We start from the raw sequence: 11,867 nt of genomic DNA on the forward strand, positions 1-11,867 counted from the left end.
TACATAATGATACTTGATTGCAATGTGTTTTGTCTTTGTATGCATCACTAGATTCTTTGATATATTGATAGCAATTGTATTATCACAATAAAGTGTCACTAGTTTTGTGATTCCTTCCTTCATTCCCTTAAGTAGCTATTTGATCTATACAATGTTTGTGCACTTGATAGCAACAACAACATATTCTACTTCAGTAGTAGATTGGGAAGTACAACTTTGCATCTTGCTAGTCCATGTAACAAGTCTTTTTCCTAAGAAGAATGATCCTCCACTGGTGCTCTTTCTGTCATTAATGTTTCTAGCCTAATCAACATCAGTGTAGGTTCTTAGTTCAAAATTTTCATTCTTCTTATAATATAAACCAAACTCTTATGTTCCTTTCAAGTATCTCATTATTCTCCTAATAGCCATCAAGTGATTCTCTTTGGGATTAGTAGAGAATCTTGTAACTACCCCCATAGCTAATGCAATATCAGGTCTACTATGCACTAAATACTGCAATTTGCCAATCATAGATCTATACAATGTTTGATACACCTTAGTTGAATCATCATTTTTTGATAGCTTGAGTCTTGTTACCATAGGTGTACTGACTAATTTGGAATTCTCTAATTCAAACGTCTTTAATATCTCTTTGACATATTTTGACTAAGTGATAGATATACCATACTTCATCTAGTGTACTCATAATCCCACAAAGAATTTGATCTCTCCAAACATTGACATTTCAAATTCTTGCTTCATCTTATTTGCAAAGTCCTTGCACAAAGCATCTTGTCCTCCAAATATGATATCATAAACAAATATTTCATATAACAAAATACCTTTTTCCTTATCTGTCTTCACATACAAATTGTTAAGTCTCTCATACCATGCTCTTGGTTCTTACTTCAAACCATATACGATTTTGTGCAGTCTACATACCATGTTTGTATTGTTTTTATCAACAAATTCTCCTGGCTATTTTATGTAGACTTCCTCTTCTAATATGCCATTTAGAAATGTGGATTTAACATCCACTTGATAAACTTTAAAACCTTTGTATGCAACATAAGCAAGAAAAATTCTCACTCCTTCCATTCTTGCAACAAGGGAAAATTTCTCACCATAGTCAACTCCTTCTTCTTGTGCATATCATTTGCAAACTAGTCTTTCTTTATTTCTTTTCACTTCACCATTCTCATCTAGCTTGTTTTTGAATACCCATTTGGTGCTAATCACATTCTTGTCTTCTAGTCTAGGAACTAGACTCCATGTTTTGTTCTTCTCTATCTGCTAAATTTCTTTTTCTATAGCCTTGTACCAGTTATCATCTTCTAATGGATATTTTACTTTCTTAGGTTGCTTAATGCTTAACAAACATGATTCGCTTCTCTATCTATTTCTTGTCATTAGTCTTGCATCTTTATCTCCAATGATTTGATCTACAAGATGATGTCTTTTGACATATTTGGACAATCTTGGTTTAGTTCTTGTTACTCCATTTTGTCTCTTAGCTTCAATATCACTATGTACATCTCTATCAGGTATTTTAGCATATCTTTCATGTATAGTGATCTTAGAATTAGAATGTGCATTTTCTTCATTCTGCAACTTGACATCTGAATGCAAGTTGGTTCTTGAATGCAACTTGACATTCATAGGTTCTGACTTAGTAGTTACTGAGACTTGTTGTTGGTTTACAACTTGGTTTGTATCATCTTCTTTAGTAGTCATTCCTTCATAGAAGTATACAAATGATTTGCATTATTTTGGTTCTTTTGTAGGTTCAGCCTCATGTGCTTCTTTCTTGACTTGCACATGGTTCAAGGTATATACAATAGTACTTATAGCTTCTATCTATTTTTTCAGAGCAACATTCTTCTCCATCATGAGTGTTCTAGCACAGTCCATTATAGACCTATTTCTTCTTTCAGCAATTCCATTCTATGGAGGGGTCCTAGGTGCAGATGTCTATCTTTTGATTCCCCTATCATTACAGAACATCTCAAACTTATTTGAAGTGAATTATCCTCCTCTATCTAATCTCAAGCATTTTAGACTTTTACCTATTTCTTTTTCAACTCTTGCCAAGTACCACTTAAACATTTGAAAAACATCAAATTTTTGTTTTAGAATCATGACTGGCATCATTCTAGAGCTATCATCAAAAAATAGCATTATGTACTTATCTCTACTATAGCTTTGCACTTCAATAGGTCCACACACATCGGTATGAAAAAATCTCTAGTATTTCTCTAGAGGTATAAGCTTTACTCTTAAAGCTTGACTTTGTCATTTTGCCTAGCTGATATTTTTTGCATACTATATTATTAGATTTCTTCAACTTAGGAAAACCTCTAACTCTTTTCATGTTACTGATACTAACCAAGTCATCAAAATTAATATGACATAATCTCTTGTGCCAAAGCCATACTTCATCAAGTTTTGGAATAAGACAAGTAGCATCCTCTATATCTAGATAGAATAGATTACTTCTAGTTTGATCACCTTTTCCAACCAACTTCCCATTTGTGTCATATATCTTGGTAGTTTTATTTTCAAACTCAACTTTGCATCCCAAATTATTCAATTATGACATACTTAAGAAGTTATAATTCAATCCTTCAACATAGTAAGCATTGTCACATGAAATCTTGTCTATGAGTCTAATAGACCCTTTTCCTTTTATCAAACATGGTGCATCATTACCAAACCTTACTCTATTTCCATCATAACAAGTTATGGTAACAAACTTACTTTTGTCTCTAGTCATGTGATGTGAGCATCCACTATCAATGATCCATCTATCATTCTTGTTCACACAAGTCACAAGTGTAGTTGCCTCATCCTCATTAGCTTCATCCTTCACTGTAATATATACCACTTCATCATTATGTTCATAAAAAATATAGCATGACTTCTTGCCTTCGTCTCTATTGTCTTTTCCATCATCTTCTCTTTTGTTTTTGTGCTTCTTTCCTTCTCTGCAGTTCTTCTTCTATGTACATCTTGCATCAATATGACCAAGTTCATTGCAATTGAAACAAATGATGGGTAACTTACCTTTGAACTTGTCTTTTCCTCTATGAAATCTTCTTGCAATAGTGCTTCCAATTGTTCAATGTCATCCTCATCTATGTTGCTTTCACTAGATGCATATTTTATCTTTCTTTTCTTCTTCTTCTTCTTCTTTACCTTGTTCAAAATCCTTCAATAAAAATTTTACTTTGAAAGCTAATTCAATATGCTTTGGTTTGTAATTGTCAAAATTAGATAGCTCAAGAGCAATGAGCCTACTTACTACTCCTTCAAGGATTAAATCATTTCTTGGTATACATCTTAACTCTTGGAGTGTATAAACTCTAATAGCATAATAAGGTAGTAATGTCCTCAAGACTTTAATTAGCACATTATCATCATCTATTTTACCAGTAGCACCTTTTATTGCACTAAAAACTTCTTTTATCCTAGCAATATATTGGGCAATATTCTTACCTTCTCCCATTCTCATGTCAGAAAACTTACCTCTGAGGCTCTCAAACTTGGCTCTTTGAACATTTTTATCTCCTCTATAGGTGGTGGCTAGGGCATCCCACATCTTGTTTTCACTGTCGCATCCTTTGATATCATCAAATTCTGCATAGCTTAGGGTAGAGGCAATCTCCAACATTGCTTGATTGTGTTCTTTCTTTTTCTTCATATCTTCAATAGTTAGGGCTTCTGTTGGATCAACATGCTCCACTAAATTGGAAGATTGTGCATGATCTCCAAGTCCTCCAAGGTGTAGCTTCATCAAACCTTGCTATGCAGGAAATTTATCTCTATTGAGCTTGGGTACTTCTCTTTTTGACATCTTGATCTTTATGCTTCTACTATGTTAAAAGTAGTCCTCTTAAACAGATGGCTCTAATAGCAATTTTTGGAAATCTTTTAGAATAATTAAGAGGGGGGGTGAATCAGTTATTCAAGGTCTAAATATACAAATAAAACTTTTCTCACAATTCAGTGAATCCATAAAACATTCATGTACCCATGCATGAATTCATTTTGTATCAACTAAAACTTATATGTTACTGTCAAATCAACTTGTAGAAATATAAAATATCAAACAGAACACATTCATCAACACATTTAACACAATGATTTAACATGAAAACCCAATTTTGGAAAAACCACCAGAAATATGCTACTCCTTTTTCACTCTTTTGAAGTGATGCCCTATGAAAGGCCAACCCTATTAAAAGTTACAATGCACATTGTTAAATGTGACCTAGTTAAGGAATTTCAAACACCTTGTTAAAAGTGAGCCTTGTTAGAGGACTTTAGGCTATTCACTTGGAATGCCACCTTGTTAAAGGATTTTTCAATGACTATTAAGTCAAAATTACTCCAAAGGATTTACCCTAGATTGATATAATTGTTAGAAAGTAATAGTAGAGCTTTGATCTGATACAACTTACAACTTCACTTGTAGATTATACATATATATTTCATCCTCAATTATGCTTGGATTTCATTCTTTGTAGCTTTGATAGGTTTTTTACACTTCAAGCATTCATCTTTTTAAGCCTTCTTTCTTAGTACACTATTGCAAACAATTCTCTTGGGTTACATGATGAAGAAAAACCCCTTTCTCCTTCTCCTTCTTAGGTTCTCACACTAAAATCTCTAACTCTTTTGCTTCATGACTAGACATTCCTATATATAGGAAATGAGAACATTTTCCCTCTCATTATCCATTGACTAAATTAGGGTTTTGGATAGATTAGGTAGGATACAATGTATCTACCCCATATCTTGTCTCCTCTAGAAAATTCTCTTAGAATCCATTTGAATTTTCCTCCAAATGGTTTACATAAGATTCTATAACACTAGCTCATCAATCTTATCTTTCTCCTAGTGCACAAGTTCCAAGAAAAAAAACTTGTCAGCTTTTATTTGGCGAATATTTGATCTTTGTCATAATGCAGTACATCAACATTATCAATCTTCTAATGCTCAACACATACTACATCACTCAGCATCAACTAGATTTTAGTGGTGCTTGACATCAACTAAAATTTACTCAACATCTACTATCTTGCTTGGCATTTGCTAGAATTGTCTTTCACTCAGCTCCAACTGACTTTTTGCTCAACTTGAACTAACTTTGGCTGGCACCTACTATCCACTTGGTCAAGCTTGGCCGATGAAATTTGTTTAACATATTCTTCTAAACTTTCTAACTATAGCAATCCATTTTGTAACCTTAAGTAGATCATCAATATATAATGTTATCACTATCTTAACTGATCCTTGTACTTTGTTACATATTCATAACTCAACCTTTCCTCTAGGTACTTTTTTTACATCTTGTTGATCAAATCTTCCTCATCAATCCACTAAGTGATACTACTTGAAACATATAAGAAATTTTCTTACTAGCAAATAACAAGTTTGACATTAGTGACAAAACAATGATTGAAATGCATAATAATCTCCCTTACAAAAATCTTTCTAATCAATGGTTTTTTCAATGAGATCTCAACATTCTCATTATACTCAAAACTTTTCTTTTAGCAAACTTCTCAAGATTAGCTCGATGATCCACCTTTCAAATTCAAGGTCTAATTCTAATTTAAGAATTTCTTGTACATGCCCTTCAATTTCCTCTTTAGTTGTTTCATAACCAAGAGGGTCAACATATAAAATTCTAGGTGTAACTACCTCAATGTGGGTAAAGTATGTATCTATCATAAGACATATTTCATCTGATACTTACTTACAACACTAGGTAGAATTTTGAATCTTTTATTCATCCCTATCTACAATGTATTTACAAAAAGTACCACAATGAGCTCAATTTACTTAATAAGATGCCTCTTATGTAGGTTTGTGATCTTATCCATAGTGCATTTTTTATTATTCCAATTAGAAAGGGGCATGAATGGAAATATTTTCAATAGATGGAAAAACATGTAAGTGATCAGAGATTGGAATCTAAACTATCCATTCCTCACTTTCTTAGAATCTAAGTGAAGCACTATTTCACAAAATTTTACCCAACTATGGATACCTTTTATTATCTTAAAACATGAACAAGTGATTGAATTAAAAAGTAAATATAATAGTAACACAATGCAAGTCATAACATCATTATTTAGTAACTAGGGAAACCTTGGCCAAGGGAGAACCCCGATGCGGATAGTACCCATAAAATGATCCATTAATCAAAAGTATCTTGGGAAAGATATTGACTCTATTAGGAGAATATTACATCCATAATATGTTTCTCAATTATTGTTAGAGGAATAGGCCTTGTTAGAAGCCTCAACCTTTTTAGGAGCTATTATTACAATTACAAAATGTATGCAGGATGAGCCCATTGCCCAAACATGCAATATGAAATAATATTCTGTATACAAAGTGAATGGATACAAAAACCTCTTGCAAATTTTAATATCTTCAATATCTACTATGATCTTTGTGGCCTCACTATACTATCTTCATATGTATTTCCTTTTATTTCTCTCAACATCAAATTCTACATCACAAAATAATAGTATCGCATTCATAATAATCACACACTACAAATTTCCAAAAAATTCCTTTATATCATATTTTTTGTTTTGTTGGCCTTCATACCATTACATGTGTCCCAAAGTGTTGTCCCTAAGGGTTAACATCTAGAATGCCATCCCTAACTAGTCAAGTAATTATAACTAGTAGAATTTGGTTAAATAAATGACTACGTGACTAAAAGTGATCAAATTCTACTATTTTTTCACAATTTATAAGTATAAATGACTAAAGAAATGACTAGTTTGGTCATCGCATAAAATCACAAGGTTAGATAAATTTAAAAATGGTTAAAAAATGACTAAATGATTAGTCACTAATAATTAGTCACCTAGGCATAGATAAATAAATGAATGATTTTTTTTTTTTACACTAACATTTCATAGTTTTAGGATAAATGATATATATGATGTATGATGTATAATTTGAAGAATCTTCATACATTTTTCTCATATTTTATATTCTATGTTTGGGATTTTAAAAAAAAAATGTTTTTCTTAATATAAATATTTAATGAATAGTGAAAAAGTGAGGCTTGATTAAAAGAATGAGGGAGAAACATAGTGCGAGAATGATGCACAAAGTAATTATCTAAAAAAATTGATGATAGTTAATTGTGATAAGTAGAAGATATTTTCTATAGAAGTCAATTTGTGATATTCCTATTAGGATTTAACTATGTAGTTTTTGAGTCAAATTTATTGACCCATATGTCTAATGAATAGTTTGTAAGGCACAACACTTGGTGAAGGTTTTGCTAATGAGTTTGTAATTGGAGTGAGTTTAACCATGGAGAAAACTTGTCATTAAGAACACTCAAGATGGAGTAGTACTAAGATGTCCCAATGCTTCATCTCTATGAGCATCACCTAGATCCAATGATTGCTAAGTGTTCCATTTATTTTCATGAGAGATGGATTCATGTGAATCGCTACTCATGAAATATGAGCCAATAAGTTTTACTCAAAAACTACAATTAAATTATGATACTAATATCATGGTAATTAAAATTCTTTAAAAATTAAAATCTAAATTTTAAACAAATAGATTAAATTTTTTAATAAGTTAAAATCTTATTTTACACATTGTCTCTCTCTCTCTCACACACACATGTTAAATTAATTAAAAATTACATCAGTGAATCATCATTATTTATATTAGAATTGTATAATGTTAATATTATTGTTAATATAATTTATTTCAATTAAAATGATCACTAAAATTAAATAATTTTTTATTTTTAATTAAAATTATTATATTATTACCTTAAATTTGATTCATCTTACATTATTACTTAATTTCACATACAAAGTTATAAAATCCTAAAATATATAAATATTTCATCACATCATAATATTATCTAGCCTACATGTATTTCAAACTTTTGAATATAAGATATAGAACACACAATCTATCTTATTTCTATCTTTTAATATAATTATAGTAGTATAAAAGTAAAAAGAAATTATAGCATGACCTATCTCATTTTTATCTTTTAATTTAATTTTAGTAAATTAAAAAAATTTAAAGGAAAATTTAAAATTAATAAAAACTTGTTCTAAAATATATTATTCTTAATAGTAGCAACCGTTCCACTGAAGCAGCATGAGATAAACAGGATAATGCTATGCATTGAATGGCATTAGATGTGGGATGGAGCATTCGAACTATTGTAGTCAGTGCTTAGCCCATTATACAGTGGAGAGATCTTGTTTGGTTGAAGACTAAGATACACAATGGTAAGGGGAAAGGTGCATCTGAAAAAGATTGAAAACTATGTAAATCGTAGGGTTACATTGTCAAAGTGTAAGGGAGGATAGCTAAAGAAGCCCAAGGATATTTTTGCTCCTGCGATGCTGAAATTGGGCTCATCATTTTCTCACCCAGGAGGAAGCTCTTCGAGTTTTTCAGCCCTAGGTAACGAATCTGCCTTTTCCTTCTTGATTATGATCTCCAAACAGCTGAAAATTACTGTCTACTTTGTTAGTTCTTAAACAACAAGATAGAACATGTAGTGAATGAAAATAAGTACAATGAACGAGGAGAATGTTTCATTAGTCGTCCCTAGATGTGGATTTTGTTTTTTCAGAATTGATAATTGAGTACAAACAATAGCAATTGCTGTGTTTCAGAAACCCTAGTTTAGTAATAGTTTTATATCGTAGAAGGCGTGCTATTAACATACTACGAGTTTCATCTAGATGGAGTAATCATCAGATTTATGTTTGTACTTTCATTCACAAGGCTTGCTAATTCATATTGAAAGCATGCATTGTCATTATTCAACCGATGCAAGAAGGGTTATGTTTGGTGGGGCTAATAAAAATTTACAACTATCTCATATGTCATAATAAGCATAAAGGAGTTCCAAAACCTATGTTTTAAAGATGAATTGGATATTAAGAGAAAGAAAAATATATTAACAAGTTCAAACATACAAGAGCTAGAGCAAATTACTTGTAGATTGATCGATGAAAGTTCTTAAAACTCCATGTTTGTTAGATGAGAATCACAAGAAAATCAAAATTACAATAGAAATCATTAATTGTTATGAATGAATATATGAAAAATATATTCAACATTGGATTTTTCCTTTTAGAAAGATTTTAAGGGCTTGTAATATCTTCATTGTCTTATTTTTAAGGTTTCTTTAACAAATAAGAAAGGTACAGTAGAGAGGGATTCCCCTCCAGTGCCCCAAAAATGAAGTACAATCTATATTTAAATTCAAATTAAAAGACTTCACATAATTGAAAAAGATGCACAAGTATTCTAACTAATTAGTTTTGATTTTATTGCATAAATATTTGAATGAATGCAGATTATTTAACCCTCTAAAAGTTATCAGTGAAGTGGAAACATTTATAGATTGAAACATAGCACTATATAATGAATAAAAAATAGTAAACCTCAACCTATAAATTATTTCATCCTTTTGTTGAAAACTTAAAAACAAATTTGCATACATAAATCATAGACATTCTTCTAACTACATTTTTTTTTCGAGATACATAGGTGCCAATAAAGCATGAAATTTTAATACATCTATTTGGCACATTGAAGACTGAATTTAATACCACATAAAAATTGTTTGTATTGGATTATTTCAATTTATCCTACATATAGAGACAACCAATGATGAGGATACAGACAATTATGGATTAAAACCATAAATGGTTTGAATTTATTTTTTTAAATAGTGAACAAGAAACATAAAACCCATGGTTGTTAAACATACAGAAGCTTGATATTCCTCTTGCCAATTTAATTACTATCCTTATTTTGATTTATCAGCTCTAAAAAATATCTTTTAGGGATACATCCAAACTATGTTCCATTAGGGTTTAGCATTCATTGCATTCTATTGTACAAGTTTACTTGGTAGGCCCACTCTTACTTTTTGAATATTTCAGCAATCATCCACCATCAAAATCCTAATTTATAAAATGGTTGGATTTGAAGTCATAAAAATTAGTTATCTACATATCATTTGGTGTTTCTACTCATGATTCAAAAGACCAAATAGAAGAAATATCCATGGGTTTACTTGAAAGAAAAATCTCGTTTGCTAAACACTTCCTCAACAAACAATGTGTAGTTATGCTAGCTTGAAAGAGACTTTATTCCATGGTTTTTGGAGTAGATTGAAAATAATGGTATCGGTGTTGTTGATCCTAAATAGTGTGATCATCCACATTAAATAGTGTTATCACATCATTCAAAAGGTGAATTTGTTAGTGACTATGTTTGAAATTCAGTTTTACAAAGCCTTTCATGGTGGTTCCATTGTTGGGAGTTCTTCTTTATAAAAATTAGTTCACAAAATGAAAACTAATGTCAGGTGTGATGAATATAGGTTTGAAGATAGAACATGGTGGGATTTATGGAGTGTTAGTTGAGAGAATACAAATAGAAAGAAAGGTAAAGGTGTTAATACCTAGAAAACAAGGGAGAAAATCTAGGAAGAAGATAAAGAGATTCAAGAATGTTGCTCAAAAGGAAGTTGACTAAGGAGGATTTTTAGATAATAATTTTATGGAGGAATTGACTTGTAAGGTACTTCATAGTTAACATAATTCTATGTTCTAAAAGAAACATTAGAGGTGGATAAGGAAATCGAGTGCATTAAGAATCCACTAAAATTCTTTCTTTCAATTAGTGTTATCTTGAAGTAGAGGTATCTCCAACAACATAAATAGCTGAATTATTTGTGTGATTATCATTTCTATCGTTAACATCTATTTATTTATTTGTAGTTCAAGTCTCTTGCAGCTGCAAAGTAAATTATGAAGTCTCAAGTACATCTCCCATAGCTCTCTTGTCAACACATTGCTTAGTAAGAAATTTCTCTATAGCCTCTCCATACATTTTACACAATTTATGATTAATTTTACCTTTCAGATAAGGATCTATGATTTTTTTGAGCATTCCCTTTCTTTGATAATCAAAAGCCCATTTAACAAGGCCTTTTTATTCAACTGAAGGGTTGGTGTTAGTTTGTGCACATAATACCTCAAAAAATACAACACCAAATATATAAATATCTAATTTCATACTAAGCTTCTTCTTGAAAAAGTATTTTGGGTCTAGATGTTCAAAACTAGATTTGATTATAGTTGTGATGTGGGTATGGTCAAGATCCTTAAGAGAATGATTTTCACCCTTCAAGATCCTCTGGAAATTATACCAGTTGGTTAAGTGGCTACTATTTTATGGTGTTGATGTAATTAGTATTCTATGGTGTGAATATTCATGATTCATGAATTTGTGAGAAGTAAATAAAAATATTTATAGTAATATGATGTGAATTAGATATTGTCACTACAAATGTGTAAAATGACATTCCTTGGCATGAGATTTTTTAAGAATATTGTGGCACCTAGAGTTATATTTAGTTCCTAGATTAGTGAAGCCATTGTGTTGATAATTGAAAGTTATCCTAGAATATTTGGGCTTCATATACAATGGTAATTAGCTGTGTAGCAGACTATTTTTTCTCAAGGTGCAATTAGCACTAGAGACTAGTGCATTTTGCATTGGACAAACTAAAAGAGATTAGTTTAGACTAGAATTAAGTGTTCAATCTTTTTCGAAGTGTGGGTCATTAGTAAGCCAACTCATTAGTTTCAAAGAGTTTTTCAATTTTTTAGTTAGCACAAATTACTTAATAATTTATGTATTTACATTTATGTATGTATTTTATGTCTCGTTTATTAGAGAATAATCCTTTGAGAAGGATGTTGTGTTTTCTTGTTTCTTTCATTTAGAAAGATAAATTTTAGTATTTATACAAGTTCTAATTTCTATTTTTTTCTACATTAAAGAAT

General features: G+C 30.8%; 1 pseudogene; it reads left to right on the forward strand.

Annotated features, from left to right (window-relative positions):
• The first annotated feature begins 8,276 nt into the window (after nucleotides 1-8,276).
• LOC149569948 (zeatin O-glucosyltransferase-like) lies at nucleotides 8,277-10,611 on the forward strand (annotated as a pseudogene).
• The last annotated feature ends 1,256 nt before the right edge of the window (nucleotides 10,612-11,867 follow it).

This window comes from Cupressus sempervirens, chromosome 3 (assembly GCF_028749045.1).
Source record: "Cupressus sempervirens isolate cs-2001-9-10 chromosome 3, ASM2874904v1, whole genome shotgun sequence".
Lineage (NCBI taxonomy): Eukaryota > Viridiplantae > Streptophyta > Pinopsida > Cupressales > Cupressaceae > Cupressus > Cupressus sempervirens.